Here is a 14,865-nt window from a genome sequence, read left to right as displayed (position 1 = left end):
AGGCAGTGGTAGCACACGCCTTTAATCCTAGCATTCCAGAGGCAGAAATCCATGTGTTCAAGGATACAGTCAAGCATGGTGACTCACGCCTTTAATCCCAGAAAGCGAGCCTTTAATCCCAGGGAGTGAGGCAGAAAGCAGAAAGATATATAAGGCGTGAGGACCAGAAACTAGATTTGACTGGTTAAGCTTTCAGGCTTCAAGCAGCAGTTCAGCTGAGAGCCATTGGGATGAGGACACAGAAGCTTCCAGTCTGAGAAAACAAGACCAGCTGAGAAGTTGGCTAGGTGAGGTTAGCTGTGGCTTGTTCTGGTACTCTGACCTTCCAGCATTTACCCCAATAACTGGCCTCGGGTTTGATTTTATTATTAGAACTTTTAAGACTCGTGCTACAAGTGCTACCTATAGAGGATGTTCATGGGAGACATCAAAGGAACTTCTGACAGTGGAATTTATTTGTGACAATGTGGGATCACAGTGCATCTTGAGCACAGAGCTCCTGAGTATGCATTTGGACATTTCCAAGAACCATTAAAATCAAAAATCAAATTATAGTTCAATATATTATCATTCATAAAATGCTGTCTATAGCCTATGAATTTATTTGGCTCAAGATTTCATATGAATTTTTGATCAACAACTCCTCAAGTTTAAATTTTCTGTCTATTTTATTGGCCAAAGTATATATTACCTAATACACCATTGCTATATTATTTTTTGGTTTTGTAATTATATTTACAATGTAATGATAAAAAGACTGCATTTTATTATGACCAAATAACTCTGAGTTTGTTCTCAACTTGATGGTGTGTTGATGGCCAGTACTTTAGAATCATTTTATTTACTTCCATTCAAGTGACAGATATTTTCTGTTGTAGATGTAAGTGGAGGAAATCTAATAAGTGCAAAGGAAAAAGTTATGATGTTACAGGTGATATGAATGGAAAAGGAGGAATAATAGGGAGGAAACTGTAGATGGGGGAGTATGGCAGGGGAAGAGTTAGGGAATAACTAACACGAAGGATGTTTGAAAAAGCCATATGGAAACTCAGTACTTAGCTTCTCTCCTCTCTCTCTCTCTCTCTCTCTCTCTCTCTCTCTCTCTCTCTCTCTCTCTCTCTCTCACACACACACACACACACACACACACACACACACGTGCACAATGTATTTATATTCATATAAAAGTGTTTAATTGGCATTAACTTACACTGGGGATAATGTTCCTCCCAGAACCTTAGGTTGCCAAATAAAACGTTCAGTGACAGATGTGGGATTCCTTCCCCTGAGTTATTGGTTAAGAATGTCCCAGTGGCACATGCCTTTAATCCCAGCACTTGGGAGACAGAGACAGAGCCAGGCAGATCTCTGTGAGTTCGAGGCCAGCCTAGTCTACAGAGCGAGATCCAGGACAGACACCAAAAACTACACGGAGAAACCCTATCTTGAAAAACAAAAACAAAAAACAAAAACAAAAACAAAAACAAAAAACAAAAACAAAAGTCACAGAGAACTTCAAATAATACAGACTTTTCTTAGTTGTCTAACAGAGCTTGATGGAAAGATTCCATTGCTGAAGAAACTACATGTGCTGGCTATAGGACATGGAGAAATTGAATTGGGACTGATGAGGAAATTTCCTCCTTGTTGGTTAGTTTTCAAGTACCAGGAGTTTGCAGGGGGAGTAGGAAAAAAGTCATCAACAGTCTTACTCAACTCAGAACACTGTGAACTACAATGATGACCGACGTGGCAAGATGTTCCCTGGCATACAACACTGACATGAATGTCACAGGGTGTTCCCAACCACTTTCTGATTGGGTTTCAGGCCCACTCCACAGGAGAAAACATAGACCTCACACTGGAATTCTTGCCAAGAACCCATCGTTGGGGAGCTCTCAGGCCCAGATTATTCTCCTAAGTGGACATAGTAAATTCATATCTCCTTACCCATAGACTAGTGTGTCTCTCACGCCTCATTGGTGAACATGTCACATGGATAATGGTTAATGCTGAAACTCCCAACTGATCCAAATGCATTGAATAAAAGTGGGTGGAATGTTCAGCCACAAATGAGGCATCTATATCACACCCTTCCATATGGTTCACGGATATTAAGGAAAAGGGTTAAGAAGTTCACAAGAGTCAGAGGTTAAGGAGCATCAGAGCAAAACAATGTCTCCTGGACATGATGTGACCTCTGTGTTCATTAACTCAGAACAGCAGAGATGACCTGTACAAGAACAAGCCAATCAACATCCTAGCAGGGAGGGGAAGGGGCTCCTGAGCACCCCTAACCTAAGGAGCTATAGCTGGCTGCAGTCAGAAGGTTTCTCCAGTCCTGAGTTCCTTCAGTCCCCTCTGACCCCAAGGTCTCTTAGCTACTTATAAAATAATCATTTAGAGTCTTAATATTAATTATCAACTGTATGGCCTATAGCAGGCTTCTTGCTAGCTAGCTCTTGTAACTTAACCCATTTCTACTAATCTGTATTTTGCCACATGGCCCTGGATTACCAGTACTTTCACATCTTGCTTCTCCTGGTGGCAGCTGGTGTCTTCCTAGATTCCACCTTTCTCTTTCCTGTCTCTCTCCTTGAATTTCCCGCCTGCCTCTAAGCTGCCTTGCCATAGGCCAAAGCAGCTTATTTATTAACCAATGGAAACAACATATATTCACAGCATACAGAAAGATATCCCACAGCACTTCCCCTTTTCTATTTAATCAAAAAGGATGGTTTTTAACTTTAATATAGTAAAATTATATATAACAAATAGTTACCAAGCAAGAATTACAGTTATAATATCTAGTCTATTTGTATTTGGCAAAATTAAAGAAAATATTCTATCAATATTTTTGTGATTCTAAAGTTTCATATCTAATTTATCTTTTATCATGACTAAGGAAAACTATAATTATAACTATCTAATCTTCAACTACATCAAAAACCCCAGAAAGATATACTATTACCTAAGTAAATGGGAAATGAATTTAAGCAAGTTCCAAAAATTTAGAATGACAGAGGAAATTAGATTCAGGGTTCTTGTTTGGAAGAAAAAAAGAGGATATAGATAAGAGGTAGATTATTGAATCTACTCTGAAAAAATGATATAGAAATCATAAAATAAAGGGTAGATTATTGAATCCACTCTGAAAAAAGAGAACATGGAAATGATAAATAAAAAATATGATAAATAAATTATTGGATCTACTTTTAAAAGGCAACTACTAGTTTTAAATATTTTACATTGGACTGGATTTTTGTAAATTGTATACAAATTATGTATATTGATACAAATTTGAGATTGATTTTGTTAGAAAATATTGTACATATGTTGCTAATCTTGTTCAAGGCATTGTGCCTATACAGTTCATTTAACAATCTAATGCAGTTTCCTAGTCCTTGAAAGTTATTATCAACTATTTACGATAATAAAGAAATGCAGGTTAGTAGTTAGTCATTACAATTGAACTTGTAGTCATATTAGGTATGTTTTCAAGGTCAAGCAGCAATATATTTTAGATAGACAGGTCATCTTCAAACACATCAGAGATCTACAGAATATGGTATTTAAGATGTTTTAATACCATAGATTTTTTTCTTTTTTTATGACAATGAGACATGTCTGCTCCTGGCAGCACCAGTCTACTTCAAAGAAAATAATAGGCATTCTAGAAACTCCATATGGCCTTTACTTTCATTGTGGCAAAAGTTAGCCACTGGGCAAGAAAGTGCTCTTGCCTCAACTGCTGACAGTATGCTGTCTAAAATGGACAAAGCAGGACACAAAAGAAAGAAGTGCTGATTCTTACCAAGACAAGGTAGGAAGGCCCTTTAGAAAATCCTGCTTCACAGATGAGTCTGTCAGATATGCTAATCCTGTAGGCCAAAGATAGGTGCCCCAATGTAGAAGAGAAACCTCAGGTGACTGTCTAGGCAGTCAGTTGTTTCTATCATAACTCACATATTTTGGAAGTTGTTTGTTTGCACTTCCTGTTTAACTAGGTAACAGTATTTATTTCCTTCTTGGGTCTCTGAGGGAGTTGAAGTTTAGATAGTTAAAGTTTTCCTTATTAAAAAATTCAGAAAAGAAACCCACTAAAGAGGTGCAAAGTATATAAGTTTGAAAGACATCAAAAGATTGTTTTTTGTTGGTAATACAAGTTAGGATAGAAAGTGAATTAGGTACATTTTGGACTCAGCAAAATAGGATAGATAATAGAATATTTTCACTGTATTTTTCAAATGTAAATGGACTAGACATTGTTGATGTATTTATTGACTGTATATATTGTATATAGTTATTGTACTTATTGTATATAGTTTTTTATATTTTTTATATTAGTTATAACTTTTTTTATTTTAGACAAAAAAAGGGGAAATGTGGTGATACTATTTGTGTACCCCAATAAAGCTTATCTGGGGATCAGAGGAAAAAGTCAACCACTATATTAACATAGAAGTCAGGCAGTAGTAGCACACGCCTTTAATCCTGTCACTTGGGAAGTAGGGATCTGTCTGGGTCTCTGTGAGTTCAAGGCCACACTGGAAACAGAGCCAGGCATGGTAGCACACACCTTTATTCCCAGCACTAGTTAACCATAGAGGTTTGGAGGTCTGTACAGACAGGAAGTGATAGAACTGGGCAGAAAGAGGAAGTGATGAAGCTGGGCGGAGAAAGGAAGTAGGATGGCAGTACACACTAAGGTATATAGGTGCAAGTATACAGGAAGCAGCTTTCTCTTGGCTGAGGATTTCCTAGTGGTAAGAACATGGCTGGCTTCTTTCTGCTTCTCTGATGTCTCAGTTTTCACCCCAATATCTGGCTCTGGGTATTTTATTGGTAAGACCATTTAGCAAATTGTCTTACAGATGGCTTCTAGAGGAGGGAGAGTTAGTTTCCTTTAAGGGTCTGTTGCCTGGTAGGGAACTATGTCCCACTGATAGCCTCACCATGCAGCCCAGTTGTTCTTGTGAGTTTTAAAGTAAAATAAAAGGATATGAAATTGGGAGGGGTTAGGAGGTGGGAGTGGATTGGTAGGTATTATGGCGAAGATGTGATGAGGAGGTAGAGGTGGGTTAGGAGGTATTATGGGGAGGATGTGATGAGGAGGTAGAGGTGGGTTGGGAGGCATTATGGGGAGAATGTGATGAGGAGGTAGAGGTGGGTTGGGAGGCATTATGGGGATGAAGGGGTGAGAATGGCAAAACACATTATATGAAATTCTCAAAGAATTAGTAAAATTATTATAAACAATGATGATGTTATTGTTCAAACAATGAAACCTTAAGGCCAGTCATTGAGAGCACATCCACAGGGCTTACCCTATCTTTTGCTCTTGAGATACAAAGATAAGATCTTCAAATGTGCCTGTCACTAGCAAGAAGTATACAGTAAATCTTTATTTAAAACTCCTTGTTATTCAAGGTTGTTTTCGGTTCAACATGAATACTTCCAGCGAAAACATGAAAGTGTGAATGGACTTGTAGTGCCTACAGATTCCATTATGTCACCTTTTCAAGTCAAGGATATTTTGTTTATATCGAATAGCCAGTGTATACCTATGATTAAAGACTCACCAATTCTGAACTTTCAAATTAAAAAAGGAGCAGAATGAAATGCAGATGGTACCATGATGTGGGCTTGATCCTTCCGTAACAGTGATCCAGGGCTCTCAGGATCCATTTCATACTGGATGGAACCCTCAGCCTAGCAAGTATCTCTTATCAATGACTATTCTATCAGAGGCCACAAGCAAAAGAAGTCTGGACAACCTGGTTTGTGATTATGAATTTTTTTGCAGGGAGGGAAAGTGTGGAAGATATGGTCAAACTACAGGAATTAAAAAAATCATAATGGGGATAGAGGAAGGAAGATTTTTAAAACAGCCAAGAAACAGTGGAAAGAGGCCTGGGCTTGGCACCAGTCATCCATAGTTGGAAACAGTTCTTTCAAATTAACAGCTAGAAAATGATGTGACTGTATGAAAGTAATTTGAGTCCTCTGAGCACGAATTTCCTGTCCTGTAAAATAAAACTAAGAATACGGAAGGGCCTTATTATCTGAGGATAATTCAGGTTGGGGAAAATGTCATTTATAAGTGAGTCTCTTTTAAATGGGAATGAAATTATTTTTAATAAGTACTAAAAATGTTTAAATGGGATTCTTTTTCTGGAACTTAGAAGTCTGTAACTGAGTTTATCCAATGTCGAGTGCCATACAGATCATAATTATGAGTGTGTGCTCACCATCAGGATAAAGAATAAATCAGCCATGAAGGTTTCTTACATAAGTTCCTGATTATACTATGAAAATCCATTTTCCATGCCTGGTACTTGCAGCACGATCATAAAGTCTTTGATCTTTCCGTAACTCTTCATGCCTTGGCCTCCTTTGACTCCTCAGTGTGAAGACCAGTCCCTTTTATAATTCCTTTGCTCTGTGTCCCCATTCCACCTGCACTTAGCGATTGATTAGCACATCCCCTGAGCAATGGTAGAGTAGTATGCTGACAGAGGAAGCCTGTGGGAAGGTGGATGGCTTCATAAGCTCATGAGTATCCTAATGTTATGTAGCCTATAGAGTCCTAGAGACCCACATCAAGAAGATTTGGGTGTGGAACATTCAAATGATGAGAATGAGCTAGATATATCTCACACTGTATATGAACATCTTATGGGGGTGTTCAAAATATACCAAATACTTGTTAAAATGTTTACTTCTTGAAATTTTGAGATTATAATACAATTACAACATTTCTCTCTTCTCTTTCCTCCCTTCAAACCTTTCCATATACCTTTCTTTGTTCTCTTTCAAATTCAAGTCTTCTTTTTCACCGGTTTTGCCCATATATGTATATAGGTATACACATATATTCATAAATATAACCTGCTCAGTCTGTACAATGTTACTTGTATGTATGTTTTCAGTAATATTGTTTTATATCAGTTCTAAGAACTAGCCTTCAAATAGGTCTGTGATGAATTCACAAATCATGCTTCCTGTCACCTCCTGTATCTTGTTGCTTATGGAGTGTACACAGCTATGAATTCATAACCTGCCACATTCCTTATGCTCTGGCCTGGGTTTCTTCTGTTTTCTGGGTGACAGGAAAGGGTGCTGCCATATGTATCCCAGGCTTCCAATGTGAGAAGGAGGAATTTCCTTGGGCATGTTCTTGCCTTCTCTTGCTTGGATTTACGTTTCTTAATATAAGCACAAGAGAAGACTCTAGACATCCAGGGGAACCTGGGTTTGGTGATGAGTGTGGACCATATGTCTAGTGATTGGCATCTATGAGATGAAGGGAAGGGGCTGATTTTTCTTTGTTCAGGTTCTTCCTGCAAAAATAAGTTAGGATGGACCTAAAGTACCTCGGTTGCTGTTCACCAGCAGTTTACCTCTCTGAGCTGTTTTCTTTCCTTCTGGGAACACTAAGACATCATGATCGCCAACAGTGGTACTGGACTCACTACCACATTAGCAATAGTTATTTACTAGGAAGGAAAAAAAGATTGTGTGGCAAGACCTGTAGACATACATAAGGCATATAATATTAGTTACGAAAACTAAACCCCAAACAGAGACAGACCAATCCTGGTACTTGTATACGGATTTGAAGTATATATCTGACCAGCCCACATTCCCTTTGAACTCAGCAGTCCTCAAACTACATAATATGGCCACACTGACAAGGTACTTGTGAGGCATTTAAAGCACATTCTAAAGATCTCAAAGTTAGCTAAATACTTGTCCAGATTTTTCACACAGAAATGGAATGAACATAAGGATTTCTTTCTTAAAAATTTGTCACAAACAGAGAAAAAAAATACAGCAACTGACCATTCTGATTGTACAGCCAGGTCTCAGCAGCCACTGTGCCCTTTCCTGCAGCATGCTTCAAATAAGAATTCTTTTGGGGCCCAACACAGAGTTGTCAAGTTAACTGTTTTGGATAACTGTAGACGGTTTTGATATGATTCAAGAAAATAACATGGGGAATAGTGTATGTATATGTAAGGGTTGATGGATAGAAAACATGAGAATAACAAAAGGAGCATTGAGTAATCTCCAACAGTTCATTGTAGGAAACACCTGAGCAACCCATGTGACTGCGCTGATGGATGCCTGGGTGCGGAGTGTTCAGTCATGGAGATACAGTACTACAGCAGCAAAAGAACATGAAGTGACCTGGGCCTTCTAACGTGCTTGTGAATACTTCTATCTTTGTCTCTTTTCCAATAAAGCATCATTTCTTTTTAATATAAATCCAATTCTCTTAACCATATACTGTAATTATTGACATGGAACAGCCATCCAGAAACAGATCTCCAAGGAGCTGGTCAATTATCACTCGGAATAGGGGACTGTGACATGAAATTCAGGCTAACACTGGTCTTTATTGATGGGAACCGAAAAGTAGATTATTGAATAAAGTATTTCCATTTTCTACTTTCTTCTTCTATAGATTTATTCTTATTTTTGGTACCTGCTTATTTACTATTGCTCAGTAAGTAAACCCTAGCAGGTAAGATAAATGAGAAAGAAGCAGATAGACAGTCATGTTCACCTTGTTCACTTTGATCGTGTTTCTCTGTAGTTAAGACATTTTCCCGAGAAGTACGTCACTGGAAAAGCACTCCTTACTGTTGAGGGAAGGCTGGGTCATTGGGTAGCTACCCTGTGTTTTGATGCAGGAATGGTATGCCTGTTCTTGCTCAGATCCTTTGTCTTCCTTGTTCTGACTCTGGTCCCCTTCACCGTAACTCTCCAATCTGCATTCCATCAACTTACCAAACAAATTCCTTCTGCAGGACCCCAGTCTGGGGATACACCTGTTACTAATCTTATTTAAGACACGATTAATTGAAGCTTAGAGACACTACATGATTTTCTCAGAATCACAGTTAGTACTAAACACAGGGTTGTTTAGTCCAAAAGCACGTGCTTTCCAGTAAAACTTATCTAGCCCTCGTCATGGGTGTTGGGTGCTAGAATTCAGTTGCTAGGTCTTTTGAGAAAGTTCTATATTGCATTTAGCCATGTCCTCAGCATTCCTATGAATTTGTCACCTTAATTCATACACTTCATACTTTCCTTTAGCAAAAGTAATTGATAGTAACATAGCCATGCCTTTTTCTCCCATGGAAACTCTTGTTTTATGAACTCACCCTACTAAGTCATCAAGAACAGTAGTTTCATTGCGTATGAAACACTCCATTTCAGGCAGATCGACATGTACTATAATGTGATTGAAGCTGTGCTTTTAACAAATACCACCCGCAGTTTTTACATTAATTTTAAATGTGGACATTGCTGAAGATGAATTTGGGATCGGGGCTAATGTCTGACAAGGTGGAGAGATTATAGTGCTGAGCAGCGATTTAATGCCCGCTCTTGGCCCTGCTCTGGGCTTTGCTAGAGATGAAAGATATGGGAATGAGTCTTCACTCAGATCTGTAGCCCCACAGGCTTGTTCTCTAGAGGGATTCCTTGGGTCATCTGAAAATTGCTTCAAGGTCCCAGACATCTTTCATCCTAGAGAACATCCAACTCAGGCAAGATAAAGACTGCTGAGGCTGCTGGAGTCCAGATGACTTTGGTCTCAGTCAGGACTATATGTTGAGAGAGGCTAGTTGCTGGAGAAAGTAACAAGACCACTTAGAGGTCAAGAGAACCACAGTATCAGAAGAGGTCTTTGAAAGGAAGATGATTAGTACCTTTAAGTTCTGCTTGGCTATAGGAGCACTAGGCTTTCTGTGGTAGACTGTCTGCATCTGGTTTAACTGCTTACCCACCATTCAGTTCTCAATCATCACAGCAATTCTATTAAACACCAATGACAATCATCATGGCTCTGTAGTACACATAAACAGTGTCAGTTCTGAAAGGAAGAGATTCCATAGCATCCAAGCTGAAAGCGTCACAGAAAAGGGCTTTAGAAACCTTGGAGCTATACTCTGTCCATTCTTTTCTTAAAAAAAAAAGGGTCATTAATTTCCTGTCTATAATAAGAATAGCTATTATCCTAGTAGATAGGTGAGACATTACATAATATTCAAGAGACTACATTCAAAGGGATTTCTTTCTTTTTTAAAAAAATTATTAATTCTTTGAGAATTTCATATAATGTGTTTTGATCATATTTAACCCTCCTCCTATTTCTTAGGGCACTAATGTGCCTATGTTCCAAGCTTAGATTGATTTCCCCTGCTTATTCTGGAATGTATGTGTGGATTACAAGAATTTTTATAAAGTGGTGCTGCATCAAACCAGGATCATATGCATAGGAGGTGAATACAGAATATCACATGCGAAGGGCTACTAGCAGAGAAAAGGGTCTTAGAACCATGTGCACCCAGGTTCAAATGCAGCCTCTGCAACTGACACACTGTGTCTCTGTGCTGGTTATGTGGCTGCCTGTTACCTCACTGCAAATTCAGAGCACACAGCATATAGCCATTGTGAAAAAATATGTCTGACACTGCTAATTGTGTTCTTGACCAAAGGATATTAAAAAAAAAAACAAATAAACTACCACTCTGATATAGCTTCATTTTATAGAATAAAATAGCATGAACCCCCACAAAAGACAAGTTAGCATTCCAAAGCTCTAAAATTTGCCATTGGAAAAGCAGGTTCTGAGGCCAAGGTCCTGGGCCTATGTGCCCAGTTTTTTCCATTCTATTTTGTAGTTTTCTGACCTCCTGTCATAAGAACCAATTATTCCATAGAGTAAATGAGTTTGAATTGTTATAACTATTAGTCTTGTGCCCAGCCAAGAATTCCACACCAGTCAAATTTTATGCAGATATCAAAGTAAAGGCTACTGATTTGCCTTGACATCTTGAAACATTAAAAAAAAAAAAAAGAAAATAATAAGAAAAGTTCTCATGCTTTGGAGCTCATACAAAATTAGTTTTTTTTTCATTATGATCTAGAATAGATGGAAAAATTACATACTATCTGGGAAATACAAGAAGCCTTTTGGATTGCATACTATAGAAAAATAATATCAACTCATGTACACTGAAAGATAAAAACTATTAAATAGCAAAAGAATCATAGTCTGGAATTAATAACATTTTTAGAGTCTTATTGGCTAAGTGATAATTATGAATAATTCATGATATGCTAAATATAGGGAGTTCTACATTCCCCTGAGCTGACGACAGCTCAGTAGACAGAGAACACGACTAATCCAAATATTAAGCTCTCCTATTACTAGCTTTGATCTTGGAGCTCTATCTCAAAAGATCCCCCAGTGAAGCCGAGAATCAGCTTCTCTCTAACCTGAAACTGGATTCAAACTGTTCTGACCTTGAAATCTTTAACACAATTAAAAACTATATGACAAGCTCCAGGTGGGCACTAAAGAGGCCGTTCACAAGCCTGGAAGATGAAGTCAGAATCCATTTCAAACTTTCCCTCAGATCAATGACATTCTGTGGGTTTGATGGTGAAGCATGGCTCACTGGGCCAACAACTCGGAGAATTCGCAAACAGAGGTAATTGTGTGAATTTCTACATTTGATACAGCCGTCAGCCCAAAACTGCAAGGGCTGAAGGCTGACTCTCAGGTAACTCCCTCACCCTCTTCAATGTGACTATGCACACTTTATCTCATCTTACTTCTCTGTCCCCTGACCACAATTAGCAGGACAGAAGAGTGGTTCATACAGAAGGCAGACACTGGCACATGGCTGAGTGGAGACAGGCGTATCTGCAGATGTTTCCCAGTGATAGCATGTAACCTTTCTCGATTCAGGAATAAGTTTGTGCTGTGCAGGGTTGTATTTGATGGGTACTGCTTGTTTATTGTTTCCAGGCTGAGGCATGACTTAAATACAGAATTTTCACAGTTTGGAAACAAGGAGGAATGATGCCCCTAGGTCGGAGCAGGAAGGCTGCGATGTTGTGGAAGATTGGGGCTGGTGGAGTGTCACTGTTACACCGTTCTTTCCACTCAGTCTGAAAGAAGGTGCTTAGAAAGCCAATAGACACATATACAATTCCTCCATGGACTGTGCTATTTACTCATTACTTGTCTATCAGATTGAGACCAGGTTCAAGTATATATAAATGGAACAATACTGATCTTCATATTTCTGTTCATAGGCTGTAACCTAAAGCCTTTAACACAAAGGTTGTCAAAAGTGCTCATGAGAGTCAGTGTTGAACATCCTTGTGATGGTATGTCTAATCTTCAGTGGCACACCCTGGCCATTCAACTTTGGCATAGTACCAACTCCTCCATGTCACCCTCGCCGTTCTTTCCTGACAGATTCTTGTAATGTTCCATCAATTTTAGTTTCACTATATCACTTGGTATTCCTAATTCCTGTGTTGGCCTCATCACTCATCTTTGCAGTGGGGTACTGGCTTTACGAAGTTCTTGTACTTTGCCCTGAGATCTTATCTGTTCCATGTAGCTTTATCCCAAGCTCGTGGTGGGGTGCTGCTCATTCAGATTGTGTCTACCGAGTAATATACATGATGTAATTTATTTCTCACCTGGACAGTCGGAGGGGACATTGTGAGATACCAGGAGAGTTAGGCATTAGCTTTTCAAATTTTTTTTTTCTCATGACCTGAGGAATGACTGAACACATCCGCATTTTGATTACTGGGAAGTTTTTCATATGTCAAGATTGTGGAAAGTTTTTTTTTTTTTTTTTTTTTTTGGTTTTTCGAGACAGGGTTTCTCTGTGTAGCTTTGCGCCTCTCCTGGAACTCACTTGGTAGCCCAGGATGGCCTCGAACTCACAGAGATCCGCCTGGCTCTGCCTCCCGAGTGCTGGGATTAAAGGCGTGCCCCACCACCGCCCGGCCAAGATTGTGGAAAGTTTTTAAGCTGTATTTTTACATCTAGCAGTTTAGAACATAAAGATGTCTAAAGGTTTAAGAAATGACACCCCCCCAAGAAGTTATCCCATTTATGAAAAATTAGCTTGAGCTGCTGCTGTCTGACTGATTACATACTTGCATGGCTTCTGTTCAGAAAGTAGCCTTTCTTCTGAACACTTGAATCCTTTGTCTTTGTTTATTATTCTATGGATTTTGGAAAGTCGAATTTAGGCCAAAGTTATAACTACCTAGACTTTCCCAACAGTGGGCCTCAGGTTTGGGAGGTTTTGTTTGTGGGTTTCTAATAGACAGTTGCAGTGTGATTAGTCCTCAGCATTAGCAGAACTTCCTGAAAATGTAAAGTGACATTTTAACACTAAGCATTTGCTTTGGAGTTCTACATGTAAAGGTGACATGTCAGGGTGGCATGATGAGCTGTTATTTCTCAATGGCTTGTTACAGTGGCACAGTTAGACTTTTTAGGAAAAATAACAAGAAATGTGTTTTCTAACAGGTGGAGACCTGTTAGCCTTGGGTGTGGAGAACAAAGAACTTCATTACTTAGGCAGTGGAAGGGACTGGCTGCCTTTAGGCTCATGATCCAGGCTGCAAACTCTTCTTCCCTTTGAGTTTTACTTCTTATGGTCTAAAATCAACTGGATAAGGACAAAAGACAACTGAAATCCTTCCCATAGTCCATTTAGTATGCTGCATTGGGACAGAGGAGATTAGCTCATGAAGGATCCAAACAAGGGTGACAATGGCCCCTGGGGAAGGATGGACATGACGATCAGGAAACAGCAGTAGTGATGGTGAGATGCTCTGTGTGAGGGAACATGCCAAGAGGAGACAAAGCATGGTCAGATGTGGAGAGCACTGGGCAAAGCATGTGTTGGGGCAGAGGGAGGCGGCAGGGCAATGGAGGCAGCAGAGACAGACAGGGTGGGCCAGCTCTCTTCCTTAATAGCCATTGTCACAAGCAAGGTCATCCTTCAGCTCCTTTTGCATGTTACCCTCAGGAGCAGCACATCCCGATATGGCCCTTGGTGCAGTGCATATGGCTGAAGTGCATCACCTTTGGGCTGAAGAGAGATGACTGTAGTGTTAGCTGCTACAACTGTGAACAGTACTGTCATCTGTGGGTAGTTTATTATTATTATTATTATTATTATTATTATTATTATTATTATTATTATTGTGAGTGATGCTTTTTGTAAAACAGTTGCTTTCCTTAGTTACATTTTTCGGATGCACATCCTGGATGCCGTTTTCATCTCTGCCCTGTCTGGGATCTTACAGCTCAGTTCTCAGCTCCTGTTGCATGCTAACTTCTGTCTAGCTCCCCATGGAGCCAGAACTAAGAGCAAGAGTGAATAGCCCCTCTATCTCCATTTGTACAGATTAGAAGGAAGCTCACACATAGTCCCATTTCAGGATTTCTAGAAAATGGCTTCTGAGTATTGCTGGTGAGCAATGAGGTCCAGATCTTAATGTCTTCTTTACCTGATTCCATGATTCCTCCAACTTGAAGTTCCTTCCTTCTCCTTTGCTTGGTGACTAACCATGCCAAGATTTCTTCCTCAGTTTCTATTCTAAGTTTCTGACAGTCACTTGCTGATAAACTATAACCCCTCAAGACTCTAGTTTTTCCTATACCCATTGCATGCTTTTCTTTCACAACCCTTTCACCCACAGATAAATGTTAAGACTCTTTCTCTAGCCTACTGGCTACATGCTATCTTTCTCTATTTGCCTTGCTTCCTAGAATTATCTGGCATCTACATCCCTTGCCACTGTGTATACTTACACACCAAAGCCCTGAGACTCACCAAGACTCACACTCCCCTAATCATCACGGGAAACACTGAGAAGCAGCTGGCCATCAGAAAATACATTTCCTGTCTTAACCTTCTTGCCTTGAGTTTGGAACATGCACTAAATTTCCTCTCATAGAACATATAAGGAAGAGAAGTATATAATTTCCAATGTGTCTCATAAGAGCATCCACAAGGGTGT

The 14,865-nt window shown here is 39.3% G+C and overlaps 1 protein-coding gene across 2 annotated transcripts in view; it reads right to left on the bottom strand.

Annotated features, from left to right (window-relative positions):
• Thsd7b (thrombospondin type 1 domain containing 7B) overlaps nt 1-14,865 on the bottom strand; it is an 831,070-nt gene that overhangs the window by 28,264 nt on the left and 787,941 nt on the right. The gene's annotated exons all lie outside the window — the stretch shown is intronic.

Source organism: Peromyscus californicus, unplaced genomic scaffold (genome assembly GCF_007827085.1).
Source record: "Peromyscus californicus insignis strain IS unplaced genomic scaffold, ASM782708v3 Scaffold_14__1_contigs__length_90479793_seg_2, whole genome shotgun sequence".
Classification (NCBI taxonomy): Eukaryota; Metazoa; Chordata; class Mammalia; order Rodentia; family Cricetidae; genus Peromyscus; species Peromyscus californicus.
The sequence above is the reverse complement of the archived record's forward strand: the minus strand, read 5'-3'. Positions and strand labels throughout refer to the sequence as shown.